The following is a 17,610-nucleotide window of genomic DNA, read 5'->3' as shown; positions in this document are numbered from 1 at the left end:
GAGTGAAAGTTTTTTCGACTGCAACGAAATTGTATAACGAAACGGAATTCCGTCACGTTCGCCGTGTATTGTTGAGCAGATTTGAGCATTTTTTCAGTAATGTATTAAGTGTTCTGTTTATTACTGGTATGAGTTAGCGTAACAGCATTTGAAGGTCGATACTTATTCAAAAAATGTATATAATTTGATTTGAAGGCTCTTGGGCAATAAATACTATAATATTAAAGTAACAAAAAATATTTTTTATGAATGCTATTTTTGAAAAGTGTTGCCAACTGTTAAAAATTGTACTTTTCATTGATTAATAATAGAATTTCAGTCTCATAATATTGATATCAAATTAAAGATATTTGAGCAAATTTTAAGCAGCAATAAAACTAGATGTCATATGCTGTATTTCAATGTTCCATTTTCGTTTTTGAACATCAACGACAACGACAGATAAAAGGCTGGTTCATCTTGAATATTTTTATACTCTCGCAACAAAAGTTGCTAAGAGAGTATTATAGTTTTGTTCACATAACGGTTGTTTGTAAGTCATAAAATTAAAGGAGTTAGATATAGGGTTATATATATCAAAATGATCAGGGTGACGAGACAAGTCAAAATTAGAATGTCTGTCTGTCCGTCTGCCCGTCCGTGAGTCCGTCTGTCCGTGCAACGGATAAATTGAGTAAAAATTGAGATACCTTAACTTGGTACACGTATTCCTTGGCACCCTGAGGAGGTTGCTTTCGAAAATGGGCAACATCGGACCATTGCCACTCCCACAAAATGGCGAAAACCAAAAACCTATAAAGTGTCATAACTAAGCCATGAATAAAGTTATAAAAGTAAAATTTGGAACAAAGGATCGCTCTAGGAAAGGGCATATTTTGATGTAATTTTTTTGGGAAAGTGGGCGTAGCCCCGCCCCCAAATCGGTTATTTGTATGTATCTCGCAAACCAAGCTATAAAAACCAACTATAAAAACCATCTATAAAAACCAAACTTTCTGCAGTCGGTTCACCTACGTACCCCACCACACACCATGAGAATAGTTGAAATCGGATAATAACCACGCCCACCTCCCATACAAAGGTTAGGTTGAAAATTACTAAAAGTGGCTTAACTCTCTAACGAAAAACGTCAGAAACACTAAATTTCGCAGAAATAATAGCAGAAGAAAGCTGCACTGAAATGTTTTTACAAAATGGAAAATGGGTGTGACATCGCCCACTTATGGGTCAAAAACCATATCTCAGGAAGTATTGGACAGATTTCAATGTAATTCGGTATATAATATTTTCTTGACACCCTGATGACATGTGTGGAAAATGGACGAAATCGGTTTACAACCATGACAACTTCCCATATAACTTATTTTTGAATTCCATCTTATTCCTTCACTTTATAATATATACATAAGGAACCAATGAAGATAGCGAAGTAAAACTTTACACAAATAGTGTATATGATCTGTGGCATCACTTGTGAAAAATTCGTCGAAATTGGACTATAACTTTTCAATGCCCCGGGATATCGAATATGAAGAACTCAGTGCCCCATGGTAACTTTTCACCGAAGGTACCTTCATTTAATTCAGAGGAAATATTTTTCTTCTGATAGATTGTCTCTGTACCAGAAAAAGTTAAAATCGGGTCATAACTTCCCTTATATATGAATATATGAGAATAACTAATTATAGGATTTTCAAAAATAAGATGAGCTCAATAGCTTACAAATCGGTTAATATGTGATATATATTTATGCCGAATATATGGGTCAACTTGTGTGTTTTCTTAATAAAAATATAGCAATAAATTTCGAGAGTATAAAATGTTCGGTTGCACCCGAACTTAGCCTTTCCTTACTTGTTTCCATCAAGTTCTTCCATGGCATAATCAGAAATATGAAGTCGACGTGTGTATGTTTGTTGTGGAAAGCACAGCACACATGTTTTATCAACCGCTGCATCTCTGAATCTGAATCTGATCTTTCCGCAAGAAATTTGCTGCTAATTTTAGCTCAACAGCTATGGTCGTTGGCTTCATTAATAGTTTATAATAATTTCAAATGCTTCTTATACGTAAATACATACATAATTGTATTTACACTGACTCTGGAATATCTAAAGGATTTGAGCGACCTCTTTAAATACGTAGGACAACTTTCTCATTATTTTTCTAATCATTTCAGTATATTAAACAATCATATTCACAAAAATATTTCACACAAAATTGTTATTGAATGTCAGTTGTTTCGAATTTAAGCTTGAACCAGAACAAAATCGAGTAAATTTCATCACACCTCAGATCAATTTGTGCGATTTGAGTTTACTTATGAGTCAATCTTCCGGTAAAAAATAGTTCAGTCCAATACCTAGAAAACAAGTCGAAGTATACTGTCATTCCAGGAACGAAATTATGATAATTTAAATATTCAGTTTAGATTAGTAAATTAATTGTTACTAAAATTAAAATATAACCCTATAAATAAGTATGCGAAGACGGTTTTTTTAAATGTGACTGTGGGTTCTTAAGGTAATATTAATTTTTGGTATGAACTTTTCAAATAAACGATCAATTTTGAATTTGTTTTGGCCAAAAGAATATTCAAGCTTAAATTTTCCACTTACTGTCTTTCTGCAGATCTAAATAATTAATGCCTCTAACCTATGTGACCAATGTGGACTTAACTACTACCCCACTTCTTATTAGTAATATTTTATATAATTCAAACAAGTCAACGATGTCTCCAAATTGGTCGGACAAACATTTTTCCTTTTAGTTTTATTGTTGTTGTATTTATTAAATAAAAAAAGTTTAACTCAGACGAAATATAAATCTGTATACTCAAAGCATCTTGTAGGAGCATAATTTTTCATGATTCTCAAGCATTTAAAGAAGGCTGGACAAATCATTACAATTATTTTATTAGTGCACCTCCCATTCTGCCTAGTCGCTCTTAATATAATTGCTATAAATACATACATATAAACCTCTACAGTCCTTGTCCAAGCACATATTGCATACACACAACGATCTACCAAGGCTGCTCGCCAACCCGCCAGGAGCAAATAGACAAAGTCAAAGTTTTAAAGAGTCAATTTTCTTTTCGAAGAACCAAAATGGAGCAAAGCACACAGACAGCTTCAGCTAAAAATAGAGCGAGTCGCTGTGCTGGCTAACTAGTTTGTTACTTTATTATATCGGCGCGAATCCATATGCAAATAGGTACATGTACATACACACTCATACATACACATTCTTACAAAGATGCAAGTATTTAATTTGTTGTTGTTGTGTTTTGTTTTTGATCCAACTGACTTCGTGTCGAATCCGTTTCGCATAAAATTCTACCTTACGACACATTTGGCTGTAATTTGGCTACTCCTGCGACTTAACAGGCAACAGCAACAACAAATATATTGCCAATACCCAGCACCCGACCGCATTTACAACAGCAACAACACAGCAAGTAATCAACCGAGTTGAGTGCAATTCTCAAGCGCAGCACAGCACAGCATGCAACAACACAGCCATGCAACATGTTGAGAGTCTATGTTTATATACATACATACATCATAAACACTTACATGTGTGTGTTTGTATGTACGAATATAAGTGTCTACATTGTCTTTATCGCCGCTGCATGCTGCCAAGCCGCCAAACTACACATCTGCAAGAGCTTTGGCAGCAACAACGTGAACACCAGCAAATCCAACAACAATAACAACATGTGGTTGCAATCATTGAATTGCGCTTGCTCATCGTCGCCGCGGCTGCCGGTCTTGGCTATTTTTAAAACACTTTACTATTTAATAATAATACGATTTTGCGCGCACTAATGCCGTCAGGAAAGCAGTGGCGGGCGTGTGAGCATGCGTGCCTGGGCCACGACACGGCACCGCGCGCCGCATTGCCAAAGAGAGGAGCGGAGTGCAGTGGAGGTGGCTGACTTTATGCGCATATGTAGCATGCAGCATGTAGCATGTAAGTTGTGGCAAGGTGAGATAAAGTGTAGTGAGTGCGCCGTTGTTGCTTTTGTTGTTATTATTATACCATTTGTTGTTGCTCTGCCTGCCAGCGGCTCGAAGACGTTCAATCAAAAAACTACCTGTGGCACACGTCAAACTATTTTTAGATCAATGTATGCCAATTAAACAACAACAAACATCAACTGATAGCAACAACAACAACCATTCTAGAAGCGGATAAAAGTACAAGTTGCCAGCGCAGACACTGACGAAACGTACGCAAAGAAGAAAGCAAAACAAAAACACCAAAGTCTAGCTGTGGAAGCAAGTAAACAAGCAAAGTGAAAAGAAAATACGTGTTGCGCTCTTTCAAATGTGTTTGCGTTAAACAAGAGAGCATATTGGCGAATACAGTCCACATCACGCTCTTTGGTTTGCGTTGCGTTCCACAATGGTAGCGCAAAAATCATATGTAAATGTTGACATGGAAGCCGACTAACACCACCCCTATGTAGAGTTTGCTAGTTTGTTTATTTTGTTGTTACAGTTATAAAAAGGAAGTCCTTTAGTCATTAAATTCAACCGATATTTGTTTGTTGAAATTGCTTTGTAAATAATATAATTTTCTTAATTTCCTTACATAGCAGTTGTTTCTAAAACTCCAAATCAATAAGTAATATGATTGAATATATAAAATCTATCGGGGAATCTATGGAAAATCGTGATACCAATGATCCGAAAAAGGATACCATATAACTGCACTCTTTCAGACTAATAAAGTAGAGAATCATTGCAGAAAACCCAATTTTGTACGAATGATAAACTCATGTATGTTTCAGACCAACCATTTTAGAATTCAGACATATTGCGAACTATTATTCCTTTCAGTAACCGTGTGAAATCAAATTTGGAACTTAAGATTCCGTAGTAGCTTAATTACAGTTCAAGTTAAAATTAAAATTTTAATACTCCTACTTCCCTTGGCTATTATTTCATACATTTCTTCAACAAAATTAAAGTTGGTTCTATTCTTCTCCATTTTGTAAATACAACGGTTCCAACTTCCAAACATAATGGATTCCAAATCCAATAATTATATATTCCTAATCAAATCTAATGATCAATGGAATTCTACTGGAGTAATGAATGGAATTCTAAATAGGAATGATAAAAATACGGTCCCTTCCGGTTACTTAGATCTTAGAGTCATCTTCTATATGTGTATATTGAAATAAATATCGATTGTCGATACTATTGATGGCTTCGATGTTACTAAATAGTATCGATATTAATAGATAATTCGAAAAGAAACCTTTAAAAGGTGTTTTACAGTGAATTAATTATTTTATCTCCGACTTTTTTCATTTTTAAAATCTTCTTCGTTGTACTTAGTACCCTCAGTTTCCCAAAATTAAAAATAAACTGAATCAATATATCGATTATTATTAATTTTTGATATTTTCAGTTTCAGTTTTTTTCTTCATTTCAGTTATAACTCTGATATCTCCCTCAAATAGTTCTCAAATAGTTTCATTTTCAGATGCATTTCATGTTTTATTCTACCTTAATTTCCTCGAAGTTATATTCATTTCAATGGGCACTCAGTACCATTTAAAACCCACTTAGAACTTTCAGGTAACTACTAATATTTAATCCATTAAATTTGCTCTAAATACTTGAGTAATCTTTTATATAAATATGTATACAGTTACTAAGCTTTGTGTGGTATATATGTAACATATTTTAATTCTACAAAATAATTCAACACAAAATCGTGCAATGGCTTTCTGGGGCACTGCAATTATGGTATAAAATAAAATTCTGCCAACTGCTGCCATTTTGCCATTAAATTTAGTCAATTACGGTAAATTGTTAGTTGAATTAAGCATGAACTTTCGCACTCAAATTTTGTTGCTTTTTTATTGCCAAAATTAGTTCGTGAAAAAGTTATTCAACTCTTTAATGTCTTTTATGTAAAGAGTAATAGAAGAAATTATTTAAAAAATTAAGTAACTTTAAAAAGGTTTGCAGATTTGTATCCGGAGGAGTTTTTAAGCAAATTAAGCTCTTACGATATGATATAGTCAAAGTTAGAATTAGTTTGTATCATATATTATGCTAGCATTATAAGGAATGGATCAGGCATTGGCTCTATAAAATCTCTGTAGTTTAGTATAATATTTTCAGATATAATTTTTTATTGCCTTCATTTGTATTTTACATAGTTTGATATCAAAAATCTTAATTAACTACTCGCATATCATTTTACCGAGACCCGTTATAACACAGTTAAGTCACATGACTTCGAAGAAAGTAATCAACTCCCGATGATCTCTGAGAACTAAAGTAATATATTGAAGAAGTCAAATATTTTCTGTTTCTTAAGTTCTCTAGCGACGTTATTACTAGTCCAATAGTCGAGAGAGACAATGACAGAGTTGATTGCTGCTAGTAAATGAGGAACCATACTATTTTTAAGCTGGCAATATAGTTTCGAAAGCAAATGGCATTAAAACATTTATACAGAATAAATTGATAAAATGTGGGCTCGATCACAATATAGGTTTTTGGCCCTCTCGATGTTTTGATCTTTTTTAACAAGAAAATTGGACTATCGATTTCCATACTGGAGTTTAAAGTATGCGGAGTGAAATCTGAGTTTCGCCTCTGGTGGTAGAATCTAAAATTATGAAAACCTGGGAATCCTGCAGCAGACAATATGAAGCTTAGAAAGGAATTTATTAAATGGTAAATTAAGGAATTGCTACTTATGTTTAGGGATTTATAAGCTCCTATATACTGCGAATACAGCAGTTTTTATACCTAGGATAGAACTACGAGCGGAGAGAGAGGTAACGGAATGTAATTGAATCGCTGTGGTTAGTGAGTTAATTTTTGGCGATTGCTATGCTTAGGACATGTTCTCTCTTGATCAAAGGGGTTCAATGATACTGTAACAGAATGGGAGGTTGGAGGTCTATGAGAAATGCTATGAAAATAGCGAAAGTTCTGACTCAATAAATTTCTAAAGCTCGAGTTCGAGATTGGTAGGCGGATATTTAAAAATAAATAAGTATATTTAATGTCATCTACCGTTATTCAGCCTCTTCCAAGCATAAATTATATGATTATACATTAACCAAAAAAAAAAGATGTCACATTACAGATCTCGGTTTTCAACTGCTTTCCTTTTTCACAAGCACCCTCGTCTCTACACCAGCTTCTTATCCATAATCGCTAAAAACTTCCTTTAAATTGTTCCATTTTCTCTGCTCACCACATTCGCGTTCATTATGCGACACGTTTTACTTTGTAAGCGCACGATTCGCGCGAGTGAGGAGGCTGCAAGCGTTTGGAGGGGTGAATGGTTGAGAGCAGGTGAACAACAACTGTAAAGCTGACTAGCTGGCGAACTGACGGTGAACTCCACAGCGGTGGAGCGGTGGCTGCGTGTTCTGTTAGCGGCTGAGGAACCGGTCTTTTGCACCTTTGAATAAGTCAATGTTTTGGCTTTCCGTACACTTCGTTTTGTTGTTTTATTGTTGTTGTGGTTTTTGTGTATAACGCTTGTGACTCTTCGCCGTTTACTATTTAACTTACAGTTGGTGTTATTGTTTTTGCTGTTGCTGTTGTCGTGGAGCCCCGATATGTGCTTACAATTGTTCTTGGCTCTTTGGCTTTTGCCATTCTCCACTTCTTGGCTTATTGTCATTTCGCATTCGCCTTTTCTTCGCTGTCGACTTTAAGCGTGCACTCACACACACACACACCTGTGATTGCCGCTGAGCGCGTGAGCGCTACAAAAGTTGCTCCATCGGCAGAGCGACGGTCGGTTCGTTGGCGCAGTGGATCTCGTTGACTCTTGGCTCTTTCGCGGCTCTTCGCCGATTCAGTTGTTTGTTGGCAGTGCGAGCGTGTGGTTCTGTGAACGTTCGTCATTGCGTTTAAACGGTTTTTCTAGTTGGCGTGTCGGTTAAAGTTGTTTATCATCTACATACTTACATATACATTTGTTTGTTACGTGTGAATATTTGTGTAGTAATTTGTGACAACGGTAACATTTGCATTTGCATTTGACAAACTACTTGAGATATCGTCGCGGGCCGCGCGCCCTCTCTCGCTGATTGTGCGTGAAATTGTAATTAACTAATTATAAATGTTAATTAAGCAAACTTAATGAAATATTGAAATAAACGAACGAGTTTAGACAATAAATACATATACAATATATATGTGTTTAACATAATATATATATATGTATTTAATACGGAAATTCGCTGCTGTTGCGTCGCGTTGTTGCTTGTAGTAGTTTAGCAGATGTTCTGCGGCTGGCATTCGTCTCAGTCTGCTAACTGATTTTATGAAAAAAATTATAAAATATTTATATTTAACTGACTTTTGTTTGTTGTGTTCTTAATGAAGCAGCACGTCGGCAGCGCCGATTTGCTTAATTGCTTTATGACCACATTTATTTGCATTATGCTAGAGCTAGACAATCGTGACATAAAATATGACACCGCTTTTTGCGCTAGTATTGGCTGAGAAATTAGTACAAATTCTAAAAAATAATAAAATACTAGTTTAATGTATAATTTCTTAATTACACTCTGGTTCTGAGAATTTTTATAAAAACTCGAGATTTAAAAAAATATTAAAAAAGTTACCAAATTATGAAAAAAATTTGTTAAGTAAAATTTATGATAAAAAAATCAATTATTAATTGTAATAAAAATAATAAAAAATGTTCAAAACATTTCTAATTTAAATAATGTTTTCTATTACAAAAAGTATTCAGAAAATAATAATAATAATAATTCTATTTCTCGAATTGGAGAAAGTTTAATATAATAAATAGTTTAATATAATAAGTTTAAAAGTAATATTATAATTTTAAAATATTCTCCATTTTCCTATAAAAAATGTGTGATATGTCAATATAATAAAAAAATAATGACAATATTTTCTAGTTGCCGAATTAAAAAAAAATAAAGTAAACAAAAAAAAAATATATATATAATATTGTATTATATTAAAGAAAATAAAAAATTTAAAAAATTTAAACTAATAATTTTTAAAATAATAAATTTAAAAAAGTATTTTTTCAATATTATTAGTGATGAATTGTTTTCTTAAAATTAAAAAAAAAATAATTATGAGTATTTTAAATTTTCTAATTCAAAAAATTTTATACAATAAAAATAATTACAAAAATATTTATAAAATTATATGTAATAAATAAAAACAATATTAACAAAAAAATTGTTTTCGAATAAATTTTTTTGGTAATTAAAAAAAAGATAAAAATAATAGTTAAAATAACATATATTTTTTTAATTAAAAAAAATTGTGTGAAATAAATTAAAATAGTTATAACAAAAAAAAAATTATGTAAATGTTATTTTTATTTTTCGAATTGAAAAATGTTTTATCAACAAATTAAAAATAATAATATTATAATAAAAATAATAAAAAAAAATTAATTTTAATTTAAAAATAACATATATTTTTTTTAAAATTAATTTTAATTATTTTTTTTTAACTTTTCTTTAAAAAATTTTTAATAATAATAAATTTTTAATTATTATTTTTTTTTAATTTATCATAATTTTAAAATAATTTCTACGTACAGAAAAAAATATTTTTTTTGTCAATACAATACAATTTTTAAATTAAAACAAAAATATTTACGAAAAAATTTTAAACAAAAAACTGTTACAATTTTTAGTGAATCCAATAAAATTTCTGTTTGACGCTTATTATTGTGAAATACACACAACACAACAATAAAAACTGCAATTCGCATTAGCGCTTTGTTTTACAACTTTTGCAAAATGCAAATAAAATTATAAACACGAAAAAGCATAAACTTAAATAATTGTAGATATCTGTGCACTTTTATATATTATCTGGGCAATAAACAAATGTGTGTCAGTGTCAGCGCGAAAAAGCCCAAAATTTTACAGTTATTTTTACATTTGGCCGCATTTGAATGAGTAGTGTTTTTGTTGTTGTTTTGCCGTTGCTATTGCCATTAGTTTGTTTGTTAGCAACCAAAATGCAATGGTTATGACAATTTGTTCATTCAATACTTAATCAGCTGTACAATAACAATAACAATAATAATAATGCCGTGATTATATACGTATTGTACAATGGACTGTATCAAATGTGGCATTTTAACGATAAAGTGTGTTTTATGAATCGTGAGTGATTGCAGAAAGAAAACAAATTTAATAACAAAAACAAGGAAAAATAAAAAAATTAAAAACAAAAATGAAATAATAAAAAACTAAAAAAAAGAAAATAAACCTATGAGAATAAACCAAAAAAGTGGAAGATAAGAGTTTATAAATCGGGACATGCTTAAGTGTTAATTATAATTTTTTTATTTTTGTGTTTAAAATTTTTAAAATTATTATTGTCACCTAAGTAATTTTGTATATCCGTGATGGCAAGAATGTTCCATAATCCTAAATCCAAAATCCTGTGAAGAAGCGTTGACTCCTTTCTAATCTAGTTCACAGACTGTCCAATATAATGTTCCCTCGCCTTAGCGACAATTCTAGTAATACCATCTAACTCTTCCAAAAGGTTGTGACCTTTCAAAAATAGTTGGATTGTCTTTACTGCAAATTTATTTCATCATTTTCGACCCCATTGTGTCTAGATTTCAAAAAAATGTAGAACTCTAGATCAACGCTGAAGATTGTCAAAACGAATTTGAAATTAAAATTGTGTTTAAGAGATCTAGAGATTGTTGATTGAGATTGTTACCAGTACATGATGCAATAGTTAGAAACCCTGCCTGGAAAACCAAGCATCAAATGTCAATTGTAATAGAGGATTTAATGTAATAGAGGATTTGTTCATAAACAGAATAGATTCGGGCTAGTTATATCCAAGAAAGTCTTGTTAATATTATTTGATCAGGAATTTCAGCTCTGAAAATGAAAAATTTATTTTTGTTTTCTTCTTAGAATATCAGGCATATGATTGTATTTATGGCTGATAAACGCTTTTGTTCACAATTCCAAGGTATTAGGCTTGATAAAGTGTCAAAAAATAATAAATTTAGACAACATTTATCAACTCTCATATATAGGTTATATTTTCTTATTCATGGGGTTTTGACGTATTTCGACAGTCAATATCCGTCATGCTTTCCGGTAGTATCAACATATTCTGTGGATATGCTAACAGTATATAAATTGAGAAACTGAAGATTGCTTACTTCGGAATTGCTTGCGATATAGAATATTCCTCCTCAGGACTTAATTGTTGAGACATAGTTTGGATACTATTACTTCCAATATTTTTAATATGTGAGTCTAAGACCTAATATTTACAACCATGGCAATATCCATAATGCAATCTAACATTTTTATCTGACTGTCGTATTTTGTGCGTGATATTATGCTTAGACCCTTCAACTGCTTACCTATCACGGAATTGGTTTGGCGTTCGGTAGTCGTATCCAAGTTATATGTTTCTTAGCATTTATTTGTCTAGAAGTTAGTGCGAATGACTGACTGGCGACTAAGCGGGTTATGTCTGGCTGACTTGTTGATGGCACGGTTGGTTGCTTGTTTGTTTGGTGCTATCTAAATTGTAGCTTTTGCGATTCGAACACGCACACCACGAACAGCTCTCAAACACATATACTCAAACAAAAACATATGTGAGTGTCTAAGTACTGCGAGTTTGACTGCTCATTGCTATCACTTGCCAACCTTCAAGCGGAGACAAGCGGGGGGGAAGCAAATACACATTTCAGCCGACAATGAATTTGGCTTAGTCGTCAGCGTTGGGGTTTACATACATATATAGCGTGTAGATTTGTTGGACCGCAGTCAACACCGTAAATATAAACAAGTATTTACACTGCGATAAGATTGACGTTAATTCCGTAACGAATTCTAGTCCACACTTCAACAACTTCAATTAAAATTTGCGTATAGCCCCTAAGGTCTAAGGCACAGGCACAGTCGACAGCGGATTTCCAATGTGAGCCAAGCGTTGCGGGTTTCCTTAAATTTTTCACTTTTATTTGTGTTATCGTTGATCTTTCCGCTGCTTCTTCTTCTTCCCTTCCGTTTGTGCGCCCCTCTCGCATGAATTTTGGTTTCACTTATTGACTTTTGTATCTGCTTATCTAAGCGTACAGAGTTTGTTACTTTGCCCAAAGTCAAGGTGAATGAACAGAAATTGTGCATTTGTTTCTTAAATTCAGTTTACCTTGAATTAAATGATAATTAAGTTATCTTTTCACTTGAAATTGGAATGTTGAAACAAGCGATTTTTCGTATTTTCTTAATTTATTTATTAGACTTTCGATAACCATTTTAATTAAGCGCAATATTTATAGGTTGGGGTTAAACCATTTTTTAATGTATCAAGGGGTATACTATTTGAGACCCTTCTCTTAGTCATATATTGGCTTCTATGCTAAGAAAGAACACAGAAGCAAATAAAATTTATTTGAAGAAACTCAATCATCTCAGAGTATATATTTACCATATTTGAACAAAGACTCGACAAGAAAACATATTACGAAAATTTCAAGAAAATGAGAGGTAGAAATTTGGAAAACAAAATCAGAGATAATTTCAATGACCTTATCTTGACCAGTTCCACAATATTTGTGAGCTCTATTCTGAATAGAAAGAACTCAGAAACTCACCGTCCTCTAGACTCAAAAGTATTTATTTATTCTGAAAGCATCGAAGATGAGTCTCATACGAAAACAGTGTTCTAGACATCCTCAATGTTCTGGAATCCACTTAAGGGACTAGAAAGCCTAATTCAAGGTTTTGGGATTTTGAACATCATATTGATAAAAAGAGCTTAAATAGTCACTAAAGCAAGTCGATATAAAATTGTTAGGTTTAAATGGGTCCAATAAGAAACTATGTAACTTATTTGGCCTTCCGACCAATACAAAATCTGTTCTAACTGCAACACTTTACTTTCTGTACATCATTGTCACCTCTTCAGTTGTCAACTCTAGGCGAAGACATAGAATGATGACAAAAGTTAAACAAGTTTCAGAAATCGTAGGTTCTTTCACTGAAAAGTGGAAACAAAAATATTTACGAAAGTGAGAAAATCTCGAAAGTCACTACTATTTAGATCTTCTGTGTCTCTTTTAAAGGATTAGATGACGCTAAGTTAGGATACTGAGTTGAAACCATTTTTAGAACCCTTTAGAAAATAATAACATTATACTCTGTGGATTCGAATTGGAGATTTGTGAATCGGGTTTGAGCTTCTTTCGTATAACTCTCTGACTGAAAAGTCATTTTTTTTCTGTATCATTTTGACCCTTAGGCAGATCTTCGTAGATAAAATGTCTTAATGAGGGAAATCAAAAGTTTAAAATCGGTTGTAGGCCTGAACTGCATTTCTTCGAATTAGGAATGAAGGGAATTATTTATACATTGAATTTTTGTTTTTCAGTAAGGTACCAAAGGCGAAGTGTCTTGCCCTCCATTGTTTCTGTCCTTCACGATTCCTTAAGAAGTTTTTTGTTCTAAGTTTTTATTTCAAACGAGTAGAGTTTACCCGTTACTGTTGCGGTATACTGTTTCACTTGTTCAGTGCAATAACAAATTATACTTCCATTTCACAAGTTCAGTAAACGATTATATTTAGTTCAATAATGCTTATTATGCAGCTGTTAGTGCCTTAAGTAATCTAAAAATTTAAAAGCAAAATATTGTTTGAAATCATTATCTTGAAAAAATCATACAATTTATTGCAAAAAATAAACAGATTTATATAACTCAAAATAAATTTACGGATCTGCATAAATAAATGCAAGTAAATATCAGCTGAGAGTCACTCAACCGGAGTATGACGTTCATCGAATTTATTTCGCACTTATTTCTCATAAATCCGCAGCAAATTGTAATAAAATTTTTGAAAAAATACACACACGCTCGCATCCACTAATGGGTAACAAAAGCGAAGTGCAATGTTAAAAGCAATTAAAAGTAGATATTCTATTGTGTAAGCACAAACACTTATATGTACATATGTATTTGTAGACATTTTTCTCACCTCACAATTCACTAAACAAATATTGCCTTTGCTCTACAGCTGCGGCGTGGATCGGCGAATTTTCATGAAAATTAACGCTAATAAAATAGAAAAATTTTCTGTAAGCCAATATTTACTTTTACATACACACACACTTCAGTAAATATGTGCAGTGTTTACATTTGCATTGTGAATTCGTGACATTCTCACGGAAGTGCGGCATGTGGCAGGCCCCGAGGGGGCGTTACAAACTGCCGCTAAACACATGAAATTATTAATAGATGTACTGTACTACTTTCTTCCCGAAATTTTTTGTTTCTTGCTTTTATTTTACACACAACGCAAACTATTAGTTTCGTACTGCATATAAATATGAATATGTATGTATGTGTGTGAGGCATTTTTGTTAACGCTGTGGTCAGCACATCAAAACCAGCCGATACCAAAATTTCTCACGCCTCGCGAGGCGGCATAATTATTTTGTAGTAGTTGTGTATTCATTTTGGTATATATATCTACGCGTGTGTTGTGGCAAATATGTGGGGCATGTTTACCTGGTGGCAGCCTATGATTAACCACAGTATATTTTCGTCACGTTAATAAATTGTATGGCTGCGAAAAATATTTTTTGATTTTATTTTTTTTTTCGTAGAAATTTGTATTTCAAAGTGCTGCGTACCTTTGGCGGTTGAGTGTAAAAGCTATAAATTTTTAGCTTAATGTGTGTTTGCTATCATGGCTAGAAGCTGTTGCGAATTTCTTCGCGACTATGAATCATATAATTTGCAATAAATGTTGTTTAGCAATAAAAATAATAGTGTAAAGACAAAGAACGGCTGGTGAAAGTAGAAATAGAATAGTATATAAATATATTATTTTTGTGCACAACAAAATCATATTGTTTCAGCAAACATTTGTGAAGGTGTGAAAATGTACAGAATTATCTACACTGAAAAAAAAAATATTATATAATATACTTTAGAGTTTTTCTTGAAAATATATCGTGTGCAAAATCAAAATATAAAATTTAAATACAACCCTGATTGTAATAGAAAGATATAGAATTAGTTTTCAGTGGGTTCCAAATATAATAATATTTTATCGAGCTTCAAGGTCAATAACTGTGGTACATATATAGTATAAAGCTTAAATAAATATTATCTTACAGACTTCTTACGAAAGTAAGATTGGAAATAACTTTCTAAGTTTTAACGTTGATCTACATCTTGCTATTATCCCTTAAATATTTCTAGTCACCAATAAAGAGATGAGAGCGGTATTTCGAATATTAGTTTTATTGAAAATATCTCATCGCTTGTATATATTTTCGTATACTATATTTTGTTACGATCGAGTCTAAAATCGGAAATAATAAAACGAATACGACTCAGGTTATAATAAAAAAATTTAATCTTTACGAAAGTGAGGTTAGAATAAGCCCTAATTTGAGTTTTGAGTATTGTGCTATATTCGTTATGTGAATTAATTTAAAATTTTTTGGTCAGAGATGAATAAATTTTTCACATAAAATATATGCTCAAAACTTTCAACATCGTCCATTATTAAATCTATTCGGTTTATGGTCGTAGATCAGAAAATATTTGAGACTCTTATATGTTTTCAGTTTGTTTCTAATTTTACAAATGGTATTCTCGGTCTCTATCAGGAATATCTACTTCGGTATTCAGCTTTAGAATATATTTTTTGTATCTACTGGGGCCTTCTATGTAGGTTCGTCTTGCAAACAATCGAATATACGATCATTATCAATTGAGATTTTCTATACTGAAAATTGAATTATTGAAATAGACGAAACTGCAACGAATCCGACGATTAATTCGTCGAAGGATATTCCGCTTTACAAATTGTAATTATTTTAAACTATATGGGAACTCAGGTTTTGAAGAGTTACAATATAGAGTTCTTGATTATTATATAGTTTTTTTCTTACTACTATTATATTACTATTTTTATAAATAATATAATTTTTTTAATTTAAACAAAACTCAGAAGGCCAAAAAATCAGCAGAACAACAAAACTTTAATTATAAATTATTTGCATTTTAACAACACTTTCACTTGTCGGCACGCACCCTTTCACAGAGTCACACACAGCCTTGCTCAGCACCTAAGCAGCCTATTGAGGTCAGTCGCTATCGCTCATTCTAAATAAATAATCGCCAGCAATTACGTGCTAAGGACTCGTTACTCATTTTCTCATTCCCTAAAGCACTCTAACTGTTCAACCACATATGCCTAAGTACATATACATATATATGTATATGAGCACATTCGGTGAATACCACACATTTGTTACCACTCAGGTCATTCAGGCGCGAACAATCAAGTCTACTGTTCTTTACATTTTTTTCCAACTTTAAGCCTCAACTATTTTAAGCCTGCAAATTTGTATGTAAATATGTAAAAAACAATATGTATATGTCTGCATTTGTTTGTATTGGAAAAAAGTGCTTGGTAAATATTGATTTTCTAGCAGCCCTGAGACGGGAAAACACACAGGTGTTTTATGCAAGCGAAGGTGTACATGTGCCTAAGTACATACATATATGTATATGTAGTTGTAAGTGAGTTTATGGTTTTTTAACAATTCAACGGTCTAATGAACTGGGTCTTCTTTTAAGGTCTGCACGTGTTCTTCCCTTGAGCATTTCTTTTCTGCGCATTTTTTGTGTTTTGCATTTTTAAGCTTTGGTAATTTGTTGTATTTGTTTTGCATGTGCTTTTGTTGTAATCGATAAGCAACCTTCAATTGTAACAAGAATGTTGACATGAAATTCATTAATGTCGAAGTCTTATTGCTTTTGGTGACATCGTTTTCGTCTTAACATTTTTGTATTTTAATATATTTTTTGTTAGCTCATAGATATATACAACAATATTTATATGCACGTATGTATGTCATTTGTTGGTCTCGTAATGCTATTGCTTAAGTTGGTGAAGGCCTTTGTTGGCAAGCAAATATTATTCTTATATATAAATATATATATATACGATTTTTTGAAACATAAATGACTATACAAAATGACTATACTTAAACACTCTCACTCAGTTTAACAAAAATATTCAATACTCTCTTATCAAAATGCAGCATTTTCTTCTTCAATATGGGCCCTCAAAAGAATATTAAAATGTTTATTGAGGTTGAAACCTCCAAAAAATTCGATGTTCCCAAGATTTTCATCACATTAACCTCCAAACGTCTCAATATGATAAGACTTTTATCGTTTTTAGACAGCCAAATTAATTAATCAATCAAAATTTTTGTTGAGAAACCCTTTTTTGCCTTTTACACTGCCAGCTACTCGATAACCGATCAGCTGTTATACATTTTTGTTTTTGCTTTTCATAAGAAGTTGGAAAGTTTCATCAGCTGGTTGATATTTTTAGCAGCGACATCTACCGTAGCTTTTTTTATCAAAAAATACAGCCAATCGCAGAACGAAAGAACGCTAATTACAAAATCTGTGTCGCAGAGTTGCATTTCATTTTCAAGTCGATTAAAATTCAATTTAAAAATAAATGTAGATTTTTATTTTGTATTGTAAATCGATATTAATAAGCAGAGGTCGGTTAATTGATCAATTAGCTCCTG

General features: G+C 32.2%; 1 protein-coding gene across 8 annotated transcripts in view; it reads left to right on the top strand.

Annotated features, from left to right (window-relative positions):
• Positions 1-17,610, top strand: part of LOC105210497 (FH1/FH2 domain-containing protein 3) — a 123,076-nt gene that overhangs the window by 30,423 nt on the left and 75,043 nt on the right. For 2 of the 8 annotated variants that reach the window (XM_011181506.3, XM_011181507.3), the window contains exon 1: positions 7,854-8,097. The exons of 5 other annotated variants lie outside the window; for them this stretch is intronic. The gene's annotated coding sequence lies outside the window, so the exon portion shown is untranslated. Of the gene's footprint in view, positions 1-7,853; positions 8,098-17,610 lie in introns of those variants that run through there. One more of the 8 variants, XM_011181505.3, reaches the window with a different exon arrangement.

Source organism: Zeugodacus cucurbitae, chromosome 4 (assembly GCF_028554725.1).
Source record: "Zeugodacus cucurbitae isolate PBARC_wt_2022May chromosome 4, idZeuCucr1.2, whole genome shotgun sequence".
NCBI classification, from domain to species: Eukaryota; Metazoa; Arthropoda; class Insecta; order Diptera; family Tephritidae; genus Zeugodacus; species Zeugodacus cucurbitae.
The sequence above is the reverse complement of the archived record's forward strand: the minus strand, read 5'-3'. Positions and strand labels throughout refer to the sequence as shown.